Source organism: Myotis lucifugus, unplaced genomic scaffold (assembly GCF_000147115.1).
Source record: "Myotis lucifugus unplaced genomic scaffold, Myoluc2.0 scaffold_116, whole genome shotgun sequence".
Taxonomy (NCBI): Eukaryota; Metazoa; Chordata; class Mammalia; order Chiroptera; family Vespertilionidae; genus Myotis; species Myotis lucifugus.
Genome location: NW_005871164.1, coordinates 783,009 through 802,214, shown reverse-complemented (window position 1 = coordinate 802,214; position 19,206 = coordinate 783,009). Strand labels below are relative to the sequence as shown.

General features: G+C 40.2%; 1 pseudogene; it reads right to left on the bottom strand.

Annotated features, from left to right (window-relative positions):
* Positions 1–2,407: 2,407 nt before the first annotated feature.
* Positions 2,408–2,879, bottom strand: LOC102428717 (annotated as a pseudogene).
* Between the last annotated feature and the right edge of the window lie 16,327 nt (positions 2,880–19,206).

Below are 19,206 nucleotides of genomic sequence, written 5' to 3'. Positions count from 1 at the left end.
ATTTTCACTGAGGGAGAAATGCTTCAACTTGCTTTTCAACTTAATCACCAGCTTTCAACTTGCTTTCTTTGAAGAGGTGTAAACATTTTGCCAACCTTTCACATCACCTCAATTTTGTTTCTGATGTTGGAGATTACTCCATCAACCATACAGTGAGTTTGCTAATAGCTGGTGGTCTTTTATTTTTCTGACATCTCCGAAGAATTCCCTCTTATTTACAGGAGTGAAGTGACCTTAACTTGCGGAGGTTTTTACATCCCTTCTAGCTTAAGCCTTCTTTATACCTCCCGCTCGAATATTGCCACAGCTCTTACTTAGAATTCTGTGCTACATTTTCTTTTATATTAGGACTCCAGGGATTTGGAATTCTCATTTGGACTAAGTTTGCAAAATGAAGCCCAGTGTCATTATAGGTGGTTCTTAAATGGAGCACTTCAAATCATGTGTCAATTTTAAGGCTGCTGGCTAATTTTCTAATTTATTTTTTAACTTACATAGAAAATAGGACAAAATAACGAGGGAGTTTAGAAATGTGTGTATGTTGGACACTATCTTTTATGGACTATATACTTCTGGGACAATCTGATGAAACCCCTGACTTCCTTTTACATTTGCATACAATTCCAGGGGTTTCACAGATCTCTTTAAGTCTATGAACTTGAGGCCAAGAAAATCTCAGAATGGAACATCCTTGGAAGTGCAGAGTTAACGGCAAATACATTATATATATATGAGCCCATATATCAATGTTTTTATTTTAAACAAAGCAAGTCAATATATATTTTATTGAAGCAACCGTCAACCACTTATTTATTTCAGTCATATCTTTAAACAACCCTTCAAAGCTTGCTTTTACTGATTGGGCCCCATTAAATAGAATTCTGCCATTTTAAATTTCTGTATGTCTATAGGCAAATCGCCAGTACACAATAACATTGCCAGCTCTATCAGTAGGTGTATTAACAGCTTTCATACTGGTTCATCTAATTGAACTGCCCTGTTGTAGTTCCTGGATTATCTCCACATCATGCCTTTAATCAAGTGGAGAGAGCTCCTTTGTGCATATCCACCCTAGGCTGTCTATACACTTGCAGTAATTAGGCAATTTATTGAAATTCTGTTCTTATGTATCTTTCTGTCCACATTTAAAGAGATAGACAGTATTTTTACCTTCTAAGCCTGAGGGAGTTTAGTTCAGGGCAGGCAGTGGAAGTTGCCTTCAGAGTGTTTTGTTGTTTTTTTTCTTTCCTGGTTTGGTATTCTGAAAACTGAAACAAGGGAATTATGTAGGAGGTAGGAGAAGTGAGAAAGAGAGCAAAGCAATACAAGAGAGTGGAGGTGATTCTACTAAAAGCTAGGGAGTTCTCATGGCCTTTGGTCCCATAGTCACCTCCCTCTCAGGAACCTGGAGAGGAGACAAGAGTTTGGATGCTGAGAGGGTGGGCAGGAAGGGGATGGCTGCTTGGTCTGTCTTCCACAAGGACAGGCTTAGGACTCGCACATACCCTTTCTGGACAGAGCTGGATGTTAAGAGACTGTGCACATGTTAGCAGTGACTTGTGGGAACCCAAACCAGAGGCTTTCCAGGAATTATTTCCTCATGTTTGCACAGGGACATGCACAGGGCTTGAGGGAGAAAAGGTCTGAATAATGACTACTATTGATTTCCTACCAGACTAGCCATGAAGGTGGGGTGAGTGTCAGAATCAGATCTAGTGAAATTTCAAGAATATAAGGTTCCATGGCATACCCTGCACCTCATACCCTGTACAGTAAATTCACGTCCATTCAGGAGATGCAGATGCAAGTCCTGCCTTCATGGATCTCACAGTGAGGAGGGAGAAGTGAGACATAAATACAATGCTGGCATAGGCAACAATAAGGAATTATAGCAAATCAGAAGGAGGAAAAGGATTGTTGGAGGGGATGGGGAAAAGTTTCAAGGAATAAGCAGATTTTTGAGCACATTTTGAAGGATCAGTGCAACCGAGATGTATGAATAAGGAAAAGAGGCTTTTCCAAGTGCAGGAAAGAATGTGAGTGGCAGCAGAAAGAGGAGCATTGTGAAGAATAAGAGTAGTTTGGGTAAACTGTGAGTTGCAGCAAGAGGATGAGTGGGAAATATCCTTGGAAAGATAAGCTTAGAGCCACGCTAAAGATTTTTAGATAGATAGAATGCTCTAATGGAAAGAGAGATAATAGATCAATAAATATCGTGTAGTTCGTATGGCCTTGAGTAAGTTTCTTAATCTCTTTGAGTTTCAGTTTTATTTATCTATGGAGGGTATACTATTACCTTGCAGGATTGTAAAATTAGAATAATAATGATGACAATGATGATGATAGCTACCATTTATCTATTTAGGCATATGAAAATTTATCAATACTGTGTTTTCATCATCAAAACTTATAATCTTGGTCTTTCCTTCTTGTCTTCGTATAAGGTCAAAGGAGAGACATGGGCTCTCTGACAATCTTAAAGCAAACTCCAGGAATGTCACCAACAACATGACCTTTACGACCAAATCCAGCCACCAGAACTTCATCATTTTCCTTAATAAAATTTAAACAACCATCATTGGTACAAAAGCTGTGATTTCTTCACCATCCTTGATGAGCTGGACCCTGACACACTTCCTGACAGCAGAATTTGGCTGTTTGGCTTCCACCTCTACATTTTCCAGCACAAATACCTTTGTAAAGGAAGCACATCCAAAAGGCTTGGCCCTCAGGGCTCTGCCCAAATAGGCTTTCTTGTCCTGCTGCTCATGCCACTTCTCATCTCATTGGTGGCTCCAGAGCTTCCAGGCAGTCTGAATGCCAACACTTGCCCATCCTGCCAATACCACAGGCCTGAGCAAAAGAGATATAGTTACCATTTTTACCAGGGTATCTGTGCCTGGCATTTATTTCCATGCCATGCCATGCCATTTGATTCCCACTCAATCACTCAGCTATCTAGAGTGTGAGGAATCTGCAGTTACATACTTTATTAGTACTAGACTATTCTAACGCTCATTCAAATTTCTACTTGTTGCCTCCTGAATACACAATTCCTTAAAATTGGGCATGGGCATGTGACTTGCAATGGCCAGTGAAATGTGAATGAGAATAATGCTCAACTTCTGAACGGCAGCCCTTAAGTGATGGTGCTGAGCCTTCATTCTTTCTTTCTCTGCTGTGGGAAGCCATGCAGCACTGTTTTGACATGGTGTATCAGGCGTAGGCACTTCTAGAAGCCCGAGTCCCTGAGTAATTATGATGAGCAGAGTCCTCTGCTCCCACTGAGCAGTGTAGATATGAAGTATGTGAGAGATAAACCTTTGTTGTTTTAAGTCCTTGTGATTTGGGGCGTGTTTATTGTGTCCACATAACCTAGTAAGTTCTGATTATTGCCTCTTTAGTACAGTTCATCCATGCAGATGTAAAGCACAGCTCTGTGTGGATTAAAGGAGATGATTGGCTTTTTAGCTTAGTCCGGGCTAACTATGATGACTTCCTGAGGTCCTTCACTTTCACACAGTCCTTCAACACCAAGCTTGTTCAGCAATCCTTTTTCCACACCCAAAATCTCTTTCTAATGCATCAAGCCCATTTTTTCAACAGTTTTGGTGTTAATTTCAAAGCCCACTATAAAGGGATTGAGCAAAAAGGAATAAAATACAGGGAACAAAAAAAGAGAGAACTCATGGACACAGACAAAAGTGTGATGACTGCAGCAGGGCGGCAGGTGGGTGGAGGTGCAAGAGGGTACACAGGGGAAAAATGGATTAAAATTTTTTTAAAAATGTCAGAGAAACACATGCATGAGACATCACAGAAAATTAAAAACAAACAACAAATAACAACAACAAAAATCCCACTAGTATTAGCCTTTTCTTTCTTTCTTTTTAGCTATAAACTTGTTCTGTTTCTTCTTTTTCAATTGGCCTGTCTATATCAGAAACAAGTAAATATGAGTTCTGGATCACTAGGAGAATTGCTATTAATCCAAACCAAAATGATAGTAATAATAGCATTTATGGAATGCTTACTAGACAATAGGCATATGTTAACTAAGTACATTCTATGTGTCAGCTTATTTCATCTTTACAACATTCTGTGAAGTATATGTGACAGAAAAAACAGCACCAGGTGTTAGTGACCAGTTAGGCCAGACCCCAGTTTAGTAACCTCCGGACTTGAGTTCGACTTGAAAGAATGCAGACAAGAAACTCAAATGATAAGAGAAAGTTTATATAGAAAGTCACAGAAGTAGTAGAAGGGCCTTTGGAGCTTAGGAAAAAGAGGGAGAAAGTTATCCACTTTGGGAGAGGAAAGAGGGAAGAGAGGTTCGGGTGTGCTGGGGCGGGGAGTCCCCTGGGGAAGCTAGGGGTTGGCGGAAGGTGTCAGAAGGCTCCATAGAGAGAGCCAAGCTGGGTCCTAATCCTGAGGGTTTCTATCTGGAGGTCTCAGGGAAAATCTCAATCGAACTTTCATCAGCTTTCCCTGTGTGTCTTCTCAGGTTGTGGTCTCCACTGACTGTTCAGCACCAGGGCAGGGGGTCATTAGTCAATGCAGCTGGTCCTGAGGCCGCCAGGGTGTCGCTCCGCCTGGTTTTGCTGCGTTTCTGGGCCTGGAGCTGAAACACAGCTGAGATGTCATCTCCAGGGCTTCATGTTTAAGGCCAGGGTCATGCAAGGGCTTGTAGTTTTGCCTGTTGCTAGGCATCTGTGGCTCTCTGGGTTGGAGACCCTCTGCATCTGGTTCATTCCTGCTCTGCTCATGCTCATCTAACTGCTTATTACACTGCTATTATCCATATTTCATTGACTCAATAGAAACTGAGGCACAAAGCAGAAATTTTTGGGAAAGTGGTGGTCAGATCTGGCACTCTGACTCTGGAGCTCTTGCCTTTAAATGCTACCCCCACTACATCTCTTCAGGGTCCAGCTCTTATTTTACCAAAAGGGTTTCTTTATTTGTGCACCCTTCCAAGATGTCCTGCCAGATATTCTTCAATAGAATCAACAAGCAACAAGTATTTGTGGGTTACTTCTCTTCCTCTCTTTTCCTCTCCTTCTTCCCTTCCATAGATATGGTTAAGTATCTACCATGAACTCATATATAAGAATTCATGTTTCTAAAATCTCAAAGAAACAATCATCGAGTTGAAGCAACTTCTATTAAGTTTTATGAAACTATTGGAGGCAATGGAATCCTGAATATGTAGTCGTGATAAATTATCTGGTACCTCCTACATCTGAATGAGCTGGAGAAGGGGAGGTCAGTGGCCTGGAGGAAGCAAACGGGGCATGCTTCCCAGACCTAGGTCTTAAGGCCTGGGTGGGAATTGGACAGCAGAAGGGAGAGAGGAGTGGTAAGGTGGGTCTGTGATTGATCAATGGATAACTGAAGGAGTTTTTACTGAGAAACTAAGATGTAGTGAACTGTCTTAGCATGCAGATGTGCTTGGGAGAACTATTTCTTTGAAACTACTTATCACTGTATCTTAAAATAACAACAAGATTCCGAATTATAGATACAGAAATTATAGAAACAGAGCTCAGGAAGACAGATTTTTTATGGGAAAGTATTATTCACAGGGAGTTAAAAGCTTTTATGCTTTATAGAGCTCGTAGGGTTGAAGCAAATCTAGTGTTCATTTATAGCCTAACTCATTTATGCATTGCTGGGAGATTTTGCAAATGTAACCTCATTTATGCCCTTCTCTGAACTCTGAGAATACCCCAGGCTGTATTTGTTCATAAAGGTGAATTTCCTTTTTGAAGACCAATTTGATGTCATTTTTGTTTTTCACGAAGCCTATTACTATGTATGTACAATTTGCAAGCATCCAGGGCTGTTTTCTCTGTAACGAGAAAGAAAACTGTGCAATCCTTTGTGCTTCTCTGACTGCCTGATTCCCAACCATGGTCATGTTTCTGGAAGAAAAAGCAGCCACAGCAGAAAGCAAAATCTCTGTTATGGTTTTTCACCAAAGTCTGCCACCATTTACCACATAATCCAGTTGTCTCTCATGATCCAAGTGTATTTACTAAATCACTAGCCGGGATCCAATAAGCCACCCCTTTCAGTGTCCTATTTTATTGAGTTTAGAAAGGTATGGGGTTCTTGGAAATAATCTGAACCAACTGCTTTATTGTATAGGTGGGGCTCCAAGGTCTGGGAGAGGTGAGCCTTGTCCTCTTGCTCACAGATGGTATTGCCAGAGATGAGGACCTGGCTCTCTAGCCACCAGTCCTGTCTTGCCTGGGTCTCCTAGTAAGATTGTGCTCTAAGAATTGGGGATGGATTAATGACTGATTGATTGTTAAAGACTTCCACAGAAGAGGTAACACAGAGGAAACAGAATATATAGTCATGAGTTCTCTTTGTTGATCTTTCCACAAATGAAGCCTTTTCCCCTTCTGATTGCTTCTCTGTGGAGACACAGGGCTAGGTTGTAAGGGAAATAGATAGAGCTTTACATAAAGTGGTATATTAATCAACAAGCATCTACTGACCATGGTCTCTGTTCCAAGCCCTCTGCCAGGTGCTATGAGTCATGCAGAAGAACGAGCCATGGTCTTGGCTCAAAAGGATGGTATAATTTATTTCAGAAGGCACAATAAAGCAAGAGCAGAAAAGAGTATGTGTAATGAAAGGGTCAGTTCCTTCAGAGGGGACAAAGTTGTGGGACTATGGACAGTTGGGGAAACCTAATGGGACTTGAGTAGTATCTATATACATAAAACCCTATATGCAAATAGACCGAATGGTGGAACTGAAACATCATCGTATGTAAAAACTGCTGTTTGAAATTTTAACCCTGATAGTATGGCTTCTGTAAATGCTTTCTTGCTTAAATAATAAGGAAAATAAGACTATTTCCATTCCAGAGAGGCCATAAACTATGCCCTAGACCAGTGATGGCGAACCTATGACACGCATATCATAGGTGACACGCGAACTCATTTTTTTGGTTGATTTTTCTTTGTTAAATGGCATTTAAATATATAAAATAAATATCAAAAATATAAGTCTTTGTTTTACTATGGTTGCAAATATCAAAAAATTTGAATATGTGACACGGCACTAGAGTTAAGTTAGGGTTTTTCAAAATGCTGACACGCCGAGCTCAAAAGGTTCGCCATCACTGCCCTAGACAGAGTTGTCACTGCTGACACCAGGCCAGGCGTTGAGATATGGTCTCATGGCCCCTTCCCAGCATGCAGGCCTTCTTTCTCAGAAGGCCTGGAAGTCTCATTCCAAATTTGGGAGACAAAGGACTGGAAAGAGTATAAATAAAGAGAGTTTCCTCCAAGTGGGGGGCCCCAGAATTTAAAAGACACATTTTTCTCTGGGCCTGCACAGAATTTAATAATAAAATGTAACTCCCTTTCTGTAAGCGTGGCTTGGTTTTTAACCCGGTCTTCTGTAACAGAACAACCAAACGACTGAACAACCAAACAATCGGTCACTATGACATGTGCTAACCACCAGGGGGTGCACATGGAACATGGTGAGCGTCAGCCTTGGAGGGATTGTGGAGCAGGTGAGTGGGGGCACCGGACCAAAGCAGGGCACCAGTCACTGTCATCGGGGCAAGCCTCTGGTGGTTACTGAAAATTCTTTGCTCCCACACACCGTGGTCCCACCTGGCACTTGTCCTCACCATCTGCCAGTGCCAGAGCTGCTGCTCGCACCCGCTACCGACTCCTGGTGCTGGCCCCGATCGCTTGGCGCCATCAGCAGGTGCAATTGGGAGCTGCTGGTCCCAATCGCCCCAGGGGGAGGTGGAGGCAGCAGCCACTGCTCACACCCGGTGCTGGAGCAAGTCCCAATTGCTCCTTGCCATCAGCGGGCGCGAGCGGGGCCAGTGCCATCAGCACGTGGAAGTTGCGATGGCGGGAGCAGGGCTGCCGGCAGACAGGGAACCAGGGACCGTGGCAGTAGGGGGCCAGCGGGCATGGAGGATGGGCTGAGACCCGCCCCTGTGCCCACTGCAACCTCGCGGCCCCACAGTTCCTTTCAAGGTACACAAATTTGTGCACTGGGCCCCTAGCCTATTGATAAACATTTAAAGACAGTACTAGGGTGCCCACCCACCTATGACTTCCCTCTCCAGACTTCAACATCTCCATGTCTACACATATCCACCTATGTTTATGATTTTCCAGAGCAACTCTGGCTTCAACTAAATTTCATTTCATGAACTATGTAATTTATTGATAACCTAATGTGACTTAATTTTTAATATGATTTAAGATTTTCTATGTACATTCAAAAGAAGAAAATGCTTTGTCAGAACAAATGGGACATTTATTTTGTTTAGAGAATATGGTTACAGTCCTTATTTTTTATACTTATATTTTTAAATTCCAACATTTTACATTTTATAGTTTGCAGTGTGATTTTTCAAACATTATTTTATTTGATCATAAAAGCAAACCATAAAGGAAGGTAAAATATTATTACTATTCCCGTCATAGAGAGGAAAGACGGAGGTTCAGTGAGGTCAAGTGCTTTGCTCACAATGACATAGCTGAGAGGAAACAATGGGAAGTGAACACAGGGCTTTGGAGTTCCAGCCTAAGGCTCCTTTCCTCGGTTTACTTGGTTAATCATTCTAATTGACGTTTTGTTCTGTGGTTCTTATTCTCTTTCCTTGAAGAGGACTGTGAAGGTAAAACCAGCCAATATAGTACTGCCTTCATAGCACCATCCAAGTAGATTTTTCAGTCTGGAGGTATCGATGGAGCTTTCAGAATGACAGGAGAGGTTGGTTTCAGCCTTCCTTTTCGGTTGGCTTTTGGCTACCAGGAACTGATCCTTTGTACATTTATTTTCAGTTATACCGAGTCCAAGTATGCATTCCAATGGTAGGTTTTCCAGTCGTTTCCCATTTCAATGTTTTTAACGCAGACTCCTAAGACATTGAAAAATCACACATCACTTTTTATATTCATGGCAGATGGTGGAATATTTTTATAGTTTTCAAAAACGTCACCAATGCTGCTTTCTGCAATGGTCCACATTACAGAAATGTGATGTCTTGAAACTTTTTAAAATTAACATCACAGAAGAATATCTACATTTTCCATGTTCCCTATTGTGTGTAATCTCAGAAGGCAATTTTCCCCTTGTGACAAGGTCATGAAACAGATTTCTTGCTTATTTTTTAAGGTCAGTTGAGTTTCACAATTCGCTTCTTTTATATAGAGTCCTAAAGTAGGCACTTGTCTGTGTGTGTGGAATGAGGGATAGAAGAGAAATTGAAAACATAGCCACCATTCTTGAAGAATGCACAGTCTAGTTGGGGAGACAGAATACGAATTGATAGTTGCTGCTCTTTATTTAGGATTCATTCATTTTTTCAAAATATAATGAGTGAGGCCCTTTTGTGTCATAAAAAGGCATAAATATTGCATTTTTGGGACCTCTAGGTGTCTATTCTCTGACTGGGGGGATTTTCTCATTAAGCTGACAAAAAATTATACTACCAGACAATGCTAAATGAGAAAAAATGTGGCTGGGATATAGATGTGTGGGGGAGAACAATAGACATCAGGACTTTTGCTACTCAAAGCTTTCTATTACCATTCAAGGTTGTGCTATAACCCAAAAGCCATGACTACATTTGTTACCTGTTTTATTTTTTAAGGAAATTGTTGACCAGATCAGCTGGCTGGTTTGAGCACAGGTGGTGGAGCTTAGCAAGATGACTGGCACCAATTATTTGTGCTTATACTTTAGACTCAAATGATTCTTGAAGCCCAGTACAGAGCGTGTTGAAGAACATGTACTTGATAACGCAGGCTGTGGTTAAACAGGATTTTACCCCAGAGTAGGTGCTTAATACCCATGAGTAAAGGGGGAAGTATATTCCATGTTTAAATTTCAGCAGTTCTAGTTCAACCAAGGACAAGACCTAAGCACCAATTCCCAATACTTAAGGATGAGACAATGCAGCAAGAAGAGGAATTGAAGATACGATCTCTGTTCTTGAGGAGTGTATAATCCAGTAAGAGAGACACAATACTAGTATATCCCTGGGAAGTGGCATTAGAATCAATGGCCACTACTCTGTTCACTTAGGTAAATTTCAATTGGTCTTGCAAAATATAATGAGTAAGCTTCTTCCACGTGACAAAAAGCCATATGATGGGTACTTATAGAAGCTCAACATATGTTAATTGGATCCAAATTTAAATCTGCTCAATATTGCAGCCATTTCATTTCAGCTTTTGTTTTAAAGAATTTTGTTTCACTCTCCTCTTTTGGGCTGGTGTACTTGCTAGTTCCCAGTATTTTTCTTACTTGGTCTGTTACACAGTTCCTCTACTTGGAGTGTGAGCCAGTGTTTCCATTTTGCTTTAGAGTTCACAAAATCCTGTCAGCCTTCACTACTTACCTGACCATTCATTTGACAATTTTCCACCACCTGGTGAGACCTCTTCCATATTTCCTTGATTTCATTTTTCAAAATTTTCTTGTTACTGGCTTTTCACATGCTATCTTCTGTTCACAACCTGACAAACCAACTTCCCTTAAAGTGAGGGAATTCAATATATAAAGGGAACCAATTTGGGTGACCAACTCAGGAGAAGTTTTCTAGGACTTGCTGAATTTTTCTGTAATGCTATCATTTACATTCAAAACCCCTGTCACACGGGTGGCAGAGACTTAATCTCAGTTAACTTGGGGATGCCCCTGCCTCTAAGATCTGGAAGAGATTACTTGGTCCTTATTGGCATTTTCTCACCCTGGCATCTTCCGAGGTGTCCGTTATCTTATTGAATCTTAAGTTCATCAATTCACATAGGTTCTTGTATCCTCTTCTTTCCTACTCTTCTTTAAGATCCTTCAAGTCTAGCCTTGGGTGGAACATAGGATCCAAGCTGCTGTCCCTCATCATGCTGGGTTTTAGGAAACTCAGTGAAACTCGAAGCCACATCTGTCCAGGCCCAGCATGTAGTCACCATGCTCTGGTAAGTCGCTGGCCTCCCTGAAGCTTACATAGATAAGGGGCACAGACCCTCTCCACTGTGGATCCTCTACCTACATAGGTTTCTATCAAGCCTTCAGCTCTGCCTAGGGTGGGGATCAAAACAGATGATTGGACTCCCTTTCTCAGGGACCCATAGTTGGGTAAATGCACTCTTTGTTTTTTTTCCTCTTTTCCTACTGGTAGAATAGCTAGTCTTTGGGACTCTATGCTCTCCTCTGACTCATCATATATCTGATCTGGAAATCTAATATTTATGCTCTGAGCTCTGTTTCTTTACATTTAAGTGCATGGCTTTTGAAATTCTAATGAGCCAACCACAAACTCCATTTTCCCCCCTTCACTTTCTGTAAGTATTAATTTCTGTCATATTAATTCTGAGTGGCTCAACTGGGGAAAGAGAGCCAGGTATACTTGGAAATAGAGATTTTAAAAAGTCTTAGTTAATGTATCAGAATAGTATGTTGCACATTTATCTTCCTCCTCTCTCTTCCAACAAGCATGGGCTGGTGATTAGGAGGGAATCTATACATGGGATAATTTGATGCCATACTCTAGGACCTTTAATAAGCTAATCTCTTCTCTAAGTTCCATAGCAGTGAGTTTCAAATGCAGATTATTTTCAGAGACCCCCTGGGACTTGGGTTCATGGAGAGGAGGTGGAGATGGAGGAATTTGTTTTAAAAATAATCTTTCTAGGTTTAGATCAGTGATTCTCAAAACTTGGTGTGTGTCAGAGTCATCTGAAGGGTTTGTGAAAACGCATTTCTGGGCCTCACCCCAGGGTTTCTGACCCAGTAGCTGTGGGATTTTGCATTTCCAAGAAGTTTTCAGGGGATGCTTCAGCTGTTGCTGGTCTGGGGACCCCACTTTGAGAACTGCTGCCCAGAGTGAATGGTCCACACATGGTTAGTATTTAAAAATCTCAATACTGAGACTACACTGCACACCAAATCAATCACAGTCTCTGGGGTGAGATCCAGGCATCAGTAATGTTCCAAGCTGCCCAGGAGGTTCCAACGTGCGGACAAATTGAGCACCGGTTCTCTAAGCCTTTGATTCTCAAACTTCAATAATACTCAGACTGCCTGGGCATGTAGTTCGAATGCAGATTCTCATTCAGTAGGTCAAAGGAGAAGCTGAGATTGGGTATTTCTTTCTTTTTTATTTCTTGAGGTATAATTTACATACAAGAAGAGGAGCTATTTTTAAGTGAACAGTTTGATGAGTTTTGACAAACGTGTACCCCTGTGTCAGCAGTGCCGTAGTCAAGGTATGGAACACTTCCGTTACTCTACGGTTTCCCCCTGGCCCTTCACAGTCAATCCCCCAGTGCTGACTCCCAGCCCCAGGCAATCATTAATCTGCTTCCTGTCACTATCGGTTAATCTTGGCTGGTCTAGAATTTGACATAAATAAAATTATACAGTATGTACTTTTTTATGTCAAACTCTTTTGCTTGTTCAATTGAGCTGCTTCTCCTCCAATGAGATCACAGTTATGTAGACCACACTTGCCTGTCTAAAGCAAATCCCTTAAGGATTTAGGTAGGGATTGCAGCATTTAGCACGGAGACTTAACTACAATGGGTATTTATTAAATTTGATGTATTGACTTGATTTTTAATTTTAATTATCAAATATTAAAGAACTGTGTAGGGAACAAGTTGGGTACAGCCTGTGAAAGTCATGAGACCCCTGGGACAAGGGCAGGGAGACCAATGTTGTGGATGGGGCAGGAGGGCCGGGAGGGGGAGGTGTGGCTGTCTCTGAAATGATGTCAGGGCTCTGCACCCTCCCAGGGCACAGATTACCCCCAATTTCACTTTTATGCAGCCATAGCCGCATAATAAGGTGCTTTTTTTCTTGGCTTTGACAATTTTGGGAGTTGCAAATCTCAGAGGAAGATAAGATAAGATGCCTGCAACTGCATTTTAGAAAAATGACATGTAATACCCACTTTACGACATCTAAATGAGGTCTTTCTGGCTATTTCCCCAGGTCATGCTCATGGCTAACTTTAACACAATGCATCTTTCATCATGTCACCAAATTTAAAGAATACTTTGTTTTTATCTATCATGTCCCTTGTTAGATGAGAGTATATTTTATATATCATATTGAATGGCAACAGTTATTTCTGAAAGTTGGTAATTTACAGATCCACTACTAGGAAATACCTGGAGGGGGTTGGGGAGAAATAAGCCTTTTGTTTTATTATGCTCTGGGAACTGATTATGGGAATAAAAAAATAAAACAACTGATGCATCCACCAGAGCTTATTGCATTATCAGGTAACACACCTGCCTCTCTGATAAATAGGACTCAGTAGAACAGTTAATAAAAGCTTGAGAGTTATTTGGTGCAGAAATACAACAGCATAAAACTACTCAAACACAGACCATGGTGATTTTTTTCATCATAAGATAGGCCTTGGAATTCTAATATAATTGAAGGCAACGATTTCCTTACCATTGGAACAGAGAAAGGACATTTCATGTTTCACATGGAATCTTTAGGGGGATCTAAAGTCTCAGGAGTTGGATGCTTTTGCAAACAAACAAAAATCTCCCTCCCCAATCACACTCATGGGCTTTGCGTTGTTACAGAGCGCTCCCACACACACCATCTCTGAATTGTCACAACAACCAAGCACATTTGTCTGTCCCTGCACGTCTCCGTTTGGTTGATGGACACACGAGGTGCACAGATGTTAAAGGACGAGGCCACGGGCACCGTGGGAGAAGCTGGCTCTGGAACCAGCTTCATAATGTCTGAAAAAAAGTATGTTTGTGATAACAAAGGTATATGTGCCATGTGTTTTATAAAATGGTAGATCCCGGAATTCTTTTTTTTAAATTTAAATTATTTATTGTTTAATGTATTACATATGCCTCCTTTCCCCCCATTGACCTCTCCCTGGCCACCCCAACCCGCAGCACATGCCCTCACACCCCCACATCTGTGTCCATTGGTTATGCTCATATGCATGCATACAAGTCCTTTGCTTGATCTCATACCCCCTCACCCCCTGCCTTCCCTCATAGGTTGCACAGTCTATTCAATGTTCCTATGACTCTGGTTCTATTTTTGTTCCTCAGTTTATGTTGTTCATTATAATCCACAAATGAGTGAGATCATGTGATATTTATCTTTCTCTGACTGGTTTATTTTGCTTAGCATAATGCTCTCCAGTTCCATCCATGCTGTTGCAAATGGTAAGAGTTCCTTCTTATTTACAGCAGCGTAGTATTCCATTGTGTAGATGTAACACAGTTTTCTAATCCACTCATCTGCTGATGGGCACTTAGGCTGTTTCCAAATCTTAGCTATTGTAAATTGTGCTGCTATGAACATAGGGGTACATATATCCTTTCTGATTGGTGTTTCTGGTTTTTTGGGATATAGTCCTAGAAGTGGGATCACTGGGACAAATGGAAGTTCCATTTTTTATTTTTTTGAGGAAACACCATGTTGTTTGCCACAGTGGCTGCACCAGTCTGCATTCCCACCAGCAGTGCACGAGTGTTCCTTTTTCTCCACATCCTCACCAGCACTTGTCATGTGTTGATTTGTTGATGATAGCCATTCTGACAGGTGTGAGATGGTACCTCATTGTTGTTTTGATTTGCATCTCTCGGATTAGTGACTTTGAGCATGTTTTCATATGTCTGGCCTTCTGTATGTCCTCTTTTGAAAGGTGTCTATTTAGGTACTTTGCCCATTTTTTTTTTTGCTTTTCATCACTTTATTTCTTTTTTTATTGTTTAAAATATTACAAAGAGTAGTACATTTGTCTCCTTCCCCCCCCCTTGACCTTCCCTCAGTCTCCCCTACCCCCCCAGTGTCTTGTGTCCATTGGTTATGCTTATATGCATACTTTGCCCATTTTTTGATTGGGTTGTTTATCTTCCTTTTGTTAAGTGTATGAGTTCCCTGTAAATGTTGGAGATTAAACCCTTATTGGAGATAACATTGGCAAATATGTTCTCCCATGCAGTGGGCTTTCTTGTTTTGTTGATGGTTTCTTTTGCTGTGCAGAAACTTTTTATTCTGATGTAGTCCCATTTGTTTATTTTCTCCTTAGTTTCCATTACCCTAGGACTGTATCGGTAAAGATATTGCTATGACAAATGTCTGCTATTTTGCTGCCGATGGCTTCTTAGATATTTATGGTTTCCCACCTTATGTTTAAGCCCTTTATCCATTTTGATTTATTTTTGTGTATGGTGTAAGTTGGTGGTCTAGTTTCATTTTTTTTGCATGTATTTGTCCAGTATTCCCAACAGCATTAATTGAAGAAATTGTCATGACTCCATTGTATGCTCTTGCCTCCTTTGTCAAATATTAATTGAGCATAATGACTTGGGTTGATTTATGGGTTCTCTGTTCTGTTCCATTGGTCTATTTGTCTGTTCTTGTGCCAGTACCAGGCAGTTTTGAGAACAGAGGCTTTGTAGTATAGCTTGATATCTGGTATTGTGATCCCTCCAACTTTGCTGATAACTAAGGAGGAAATTGAAGCAGTCATCAAAAAACTTCCAGCAAAAAAAAAAAAAAAAAAAAAGCCCAGGGCCAGATGGCCTCACAGGTGAGTTTTACCAAACATTCAAAGAATAACTAAAACCTATCCTTCTCAGACTATTTCAAAAAATTCAAGAGGAAAGCACACTTCCTAGCTTTTTCTATGAAGCCAGCATTACCCTAATCCCAAAACCATATAAAGACACTACAAAGGAAGAAAATTACAGGCCAATATCCCTGATGACATAGATGCTAAAATCCTCAACAAAATTCTAGCAAATCAGATCCAGCATTACATTAGAAAGATCATACACCATGACCAAGAGGGATTTATTCCAGGGATGCAGGGCTAGTACAATATCTGCAAATCAATAAATGTGATACATCGCATAAACAAATTGAGAGACAAAAATCACATAATCATATCAATTGATATAGAAAAGGCATTTGACAAAATCTGATAACCTTTCCTGATAAAAACTCTCAGCAAAGTGGGAATAGAGGGCTCATACCTCAACATAATAAAAGCCATATATGACAAATCTACAGCCAACATCATACTCAATGGGCAAAAACTAAAACCATTTCCCCTAAGGACAGGAATGAGACAGGGATGCCCACTCTCACCACTGTTGTTTGACATAGTACTGGAAGTGCTAGCCATAGTGATCAGACAAGAAGAAGAAATAAAAGGCATCCAAATTGGAAAAGAAGAAGTAAAATTGTCATTAATCACAGATGACATGATATTGTACTTAGAAAACCCTAAAGACTCCATCAAAAAACTACTAGACTTAATAAATGAATTTGGCAATGTGGCAGGATACAAAATTAACACCCAGAAATATATGGCTTTTTTATACACCAATAATGAACTCACAGAAAGAGAAACAAAAACCAATCCCATTTACCATTGCAACACAAAAATTAAGGTTCCTAGGAATAAATTTAAGCAAAGAGGTAAAGGACCTGTACTCAGAAAATTACAAGACACTGAAAAAAGAGATAGAGGAAGACATAAACAAATGGAAGAATATACCGTGTTAAAGGATTGGTAGAATCAACATCATTAAAATGTCCATATTACCCAAAGCAATCTATAGATTCAATGCAATCCCCATTAAAATACCAACAGCATACTTCAAAGATCTAGAACAAACTCTCCAAAAATTCATCTGGAACAATAAAAAGACCTGGAATAGCTGCAGTAATCTTGAGAAAGATCTCAGAATTCTCGCACTGGAAGTGACAGCAGAAGACCGCGTGATAGTGGCTTTGAAGCAAGGATGCCAGTCAGCCGCCTCGGCACTGCAGTTCTGAGATGCTCCACCTCTTAATGCGACTCTTTGCCAAGTTGTCTCTTCACTCTTTCTTTTGTTACTTAATTCTTCTTTTGTGACCAAAGTAATTTGTACTTATTGCAGACTTTGTCTTGTGTCATTTTCTTGGGATTTGATGAATTATTGCACCCGGTGCTTCAAGTAGGATTCTTCAGGTAGACAGTGAAAATGAGGCCACCTATAAATCTGTGGGTATAGGACCCCAGGGATCCAAAGCGACTTCACCACCCTGTCACTTTAATCCACAGCACAGCTATTTATTTTACTTACTCATGGACGAAAAGTGCAAGAGTAGCGATGCGGTAATTTGGATATGCCCAAATCAAGCCATCATGTGGTTGTTAGGTATGCTCAGAAGGTCAATAGTAGCATAATGCTACTTCATCATGCCTGGGTCACTCACCTCACTCCAGGTAGGCATTTTATCACCTCATATCATCACAAGAAGAAAGGTGAGTACAGTACAGTAAGGTATTTTGCGAATGAGAGAGACCACGTTCTTATAATTTTTATTACAGTATATTGCTATAGTTATTTTATTTTATTGGTTATTATGACTAATAACTGACTGTGACTAATTTATAAATTAAGCTTAATCACAGGTATGCATGTGTAGACGAAAGCATAGTATACATATAGGGCTTATTGCTGTTCACATTTGTATGCATCCACTGGTGGTCTTGGAATGTATCCCCATGGATAAGGAGGTGACTACTGTACCACAAACTGGGTGGCTTAAAGCAACCGGAATTTACTGTCTCACAGATCTGGAGGCTAGAAGTCCAAAATCAAGTTGTTGCCAGGGCCTGCTCCTTTGGAAGCCTTAAGGGAAAGATCTTCCCCTGCCTCCTCTAGCTTCCTGGAGCCCAGGTGTTGCTTATGGCAGCATCACTTCAATCTCACCTCTGCCTTTACATGATCATCTTTCTGTGTGTTTCTCTTTATAGTATTCTCTTCTTATTAGGATACCATCATATGGAAGTAGGGTCCACCCCAATGACCTCATTCTAACTTGAGCACATCTGCAAAGATGCTACTTCCAAATGGGGTCACACTCATAGGTACTGGGGGTCAGGACTTCAACTTATCTTTGGGAGAGAGGACACAATGCAACCTATCACATTGTCCTTCTTGAACAAAAATGGTTTTTACTCTTTTCTTTTTAGCTCAGCTTAGCTAGGCGAGTATTTCCAAAATTACTTTAGGGAAATTTAAGTGGGAAAATAGCAGTATTATTTCCAAAGAACTATTTTCAGTAAAAGCAGCACAGAGTTCTTTAAGTCAAGATAATCAGATGATCAGGTTAATGCCAGGGACGCTTGCTGCACTCTTCCCACTTGAGCTTCTGCCTGTTTCACAGATGAGACCTGTGGGAGCCATCTTGTTTTTCTAACTCTACAAGCGCTTGTTCTTTGATATATCACCTTATTCACAGTCAAATCCCAGCTTCCCCAAACTAATTCTTTTTTTTCTCTCTTTCAAATCGTCTTTTTCAACTAAGAACATCCCACTGAATTCTATGGGAGATTACCATATAAGTCCAAAGTAGGTAATTTTGCTTTCCTTACCCAGATTATTAGCATGGTTTCTTTTGGAGGATTCTGAGATAATAGATGCTTTTCCTCCCTCTTCTTTCCTTCTGAGCCCCCACAGAGAAAAGTCGACATTATAGTAGACCCTGTCTTATCTGATATAATTGGAACTGGTGGTTATAGTTAAAAAAAGAGAAAATATAAAAATTACATATAGATATAGCTACACACACAATTTTATGATAAATATATAAAAGCATGTCAATATAATAAAATACAGAATTTTACATTGTATAGAAAAAGTAACCTAATTTTTATATGTGCTATGATGCAATACTTAAAAAATAAATTCTTTTTATTTAACCCTAAAAATATAACATCAACTCAGGTTGTTCAATGTAAAAACTAATTCCTGTGTGTCTTTACATACTGTATTAACATTTTTTTGCTGTAATATTGATCCCATATCTCTTACCCTCCTCTATCTTTCTCAACTTTAGATCCATTTGTTTCTGTCATGTACAGGCATAATTTCTATATCATCAATAATTTCACTTTCAAACATGTAATCTCTATTAAGCATTTGTTGTTATCTTCCTTCCATATGTCACAAATCAAGTAGACTACTCTAAAATTTCTCTTTGAATAAATAGATATCATGCCTTTTTCAACATAAAAGTTACCCATCACTTGCTATAAAACTTTCTTTTTTAACCATTTTTTGACATATTACAATCTTTTGATTATATGGCCATGGACTTGTTGGTTGGAATTCTACTTCATCTTTATTGCATTCACAATATCCATAATGCATCCTTCAT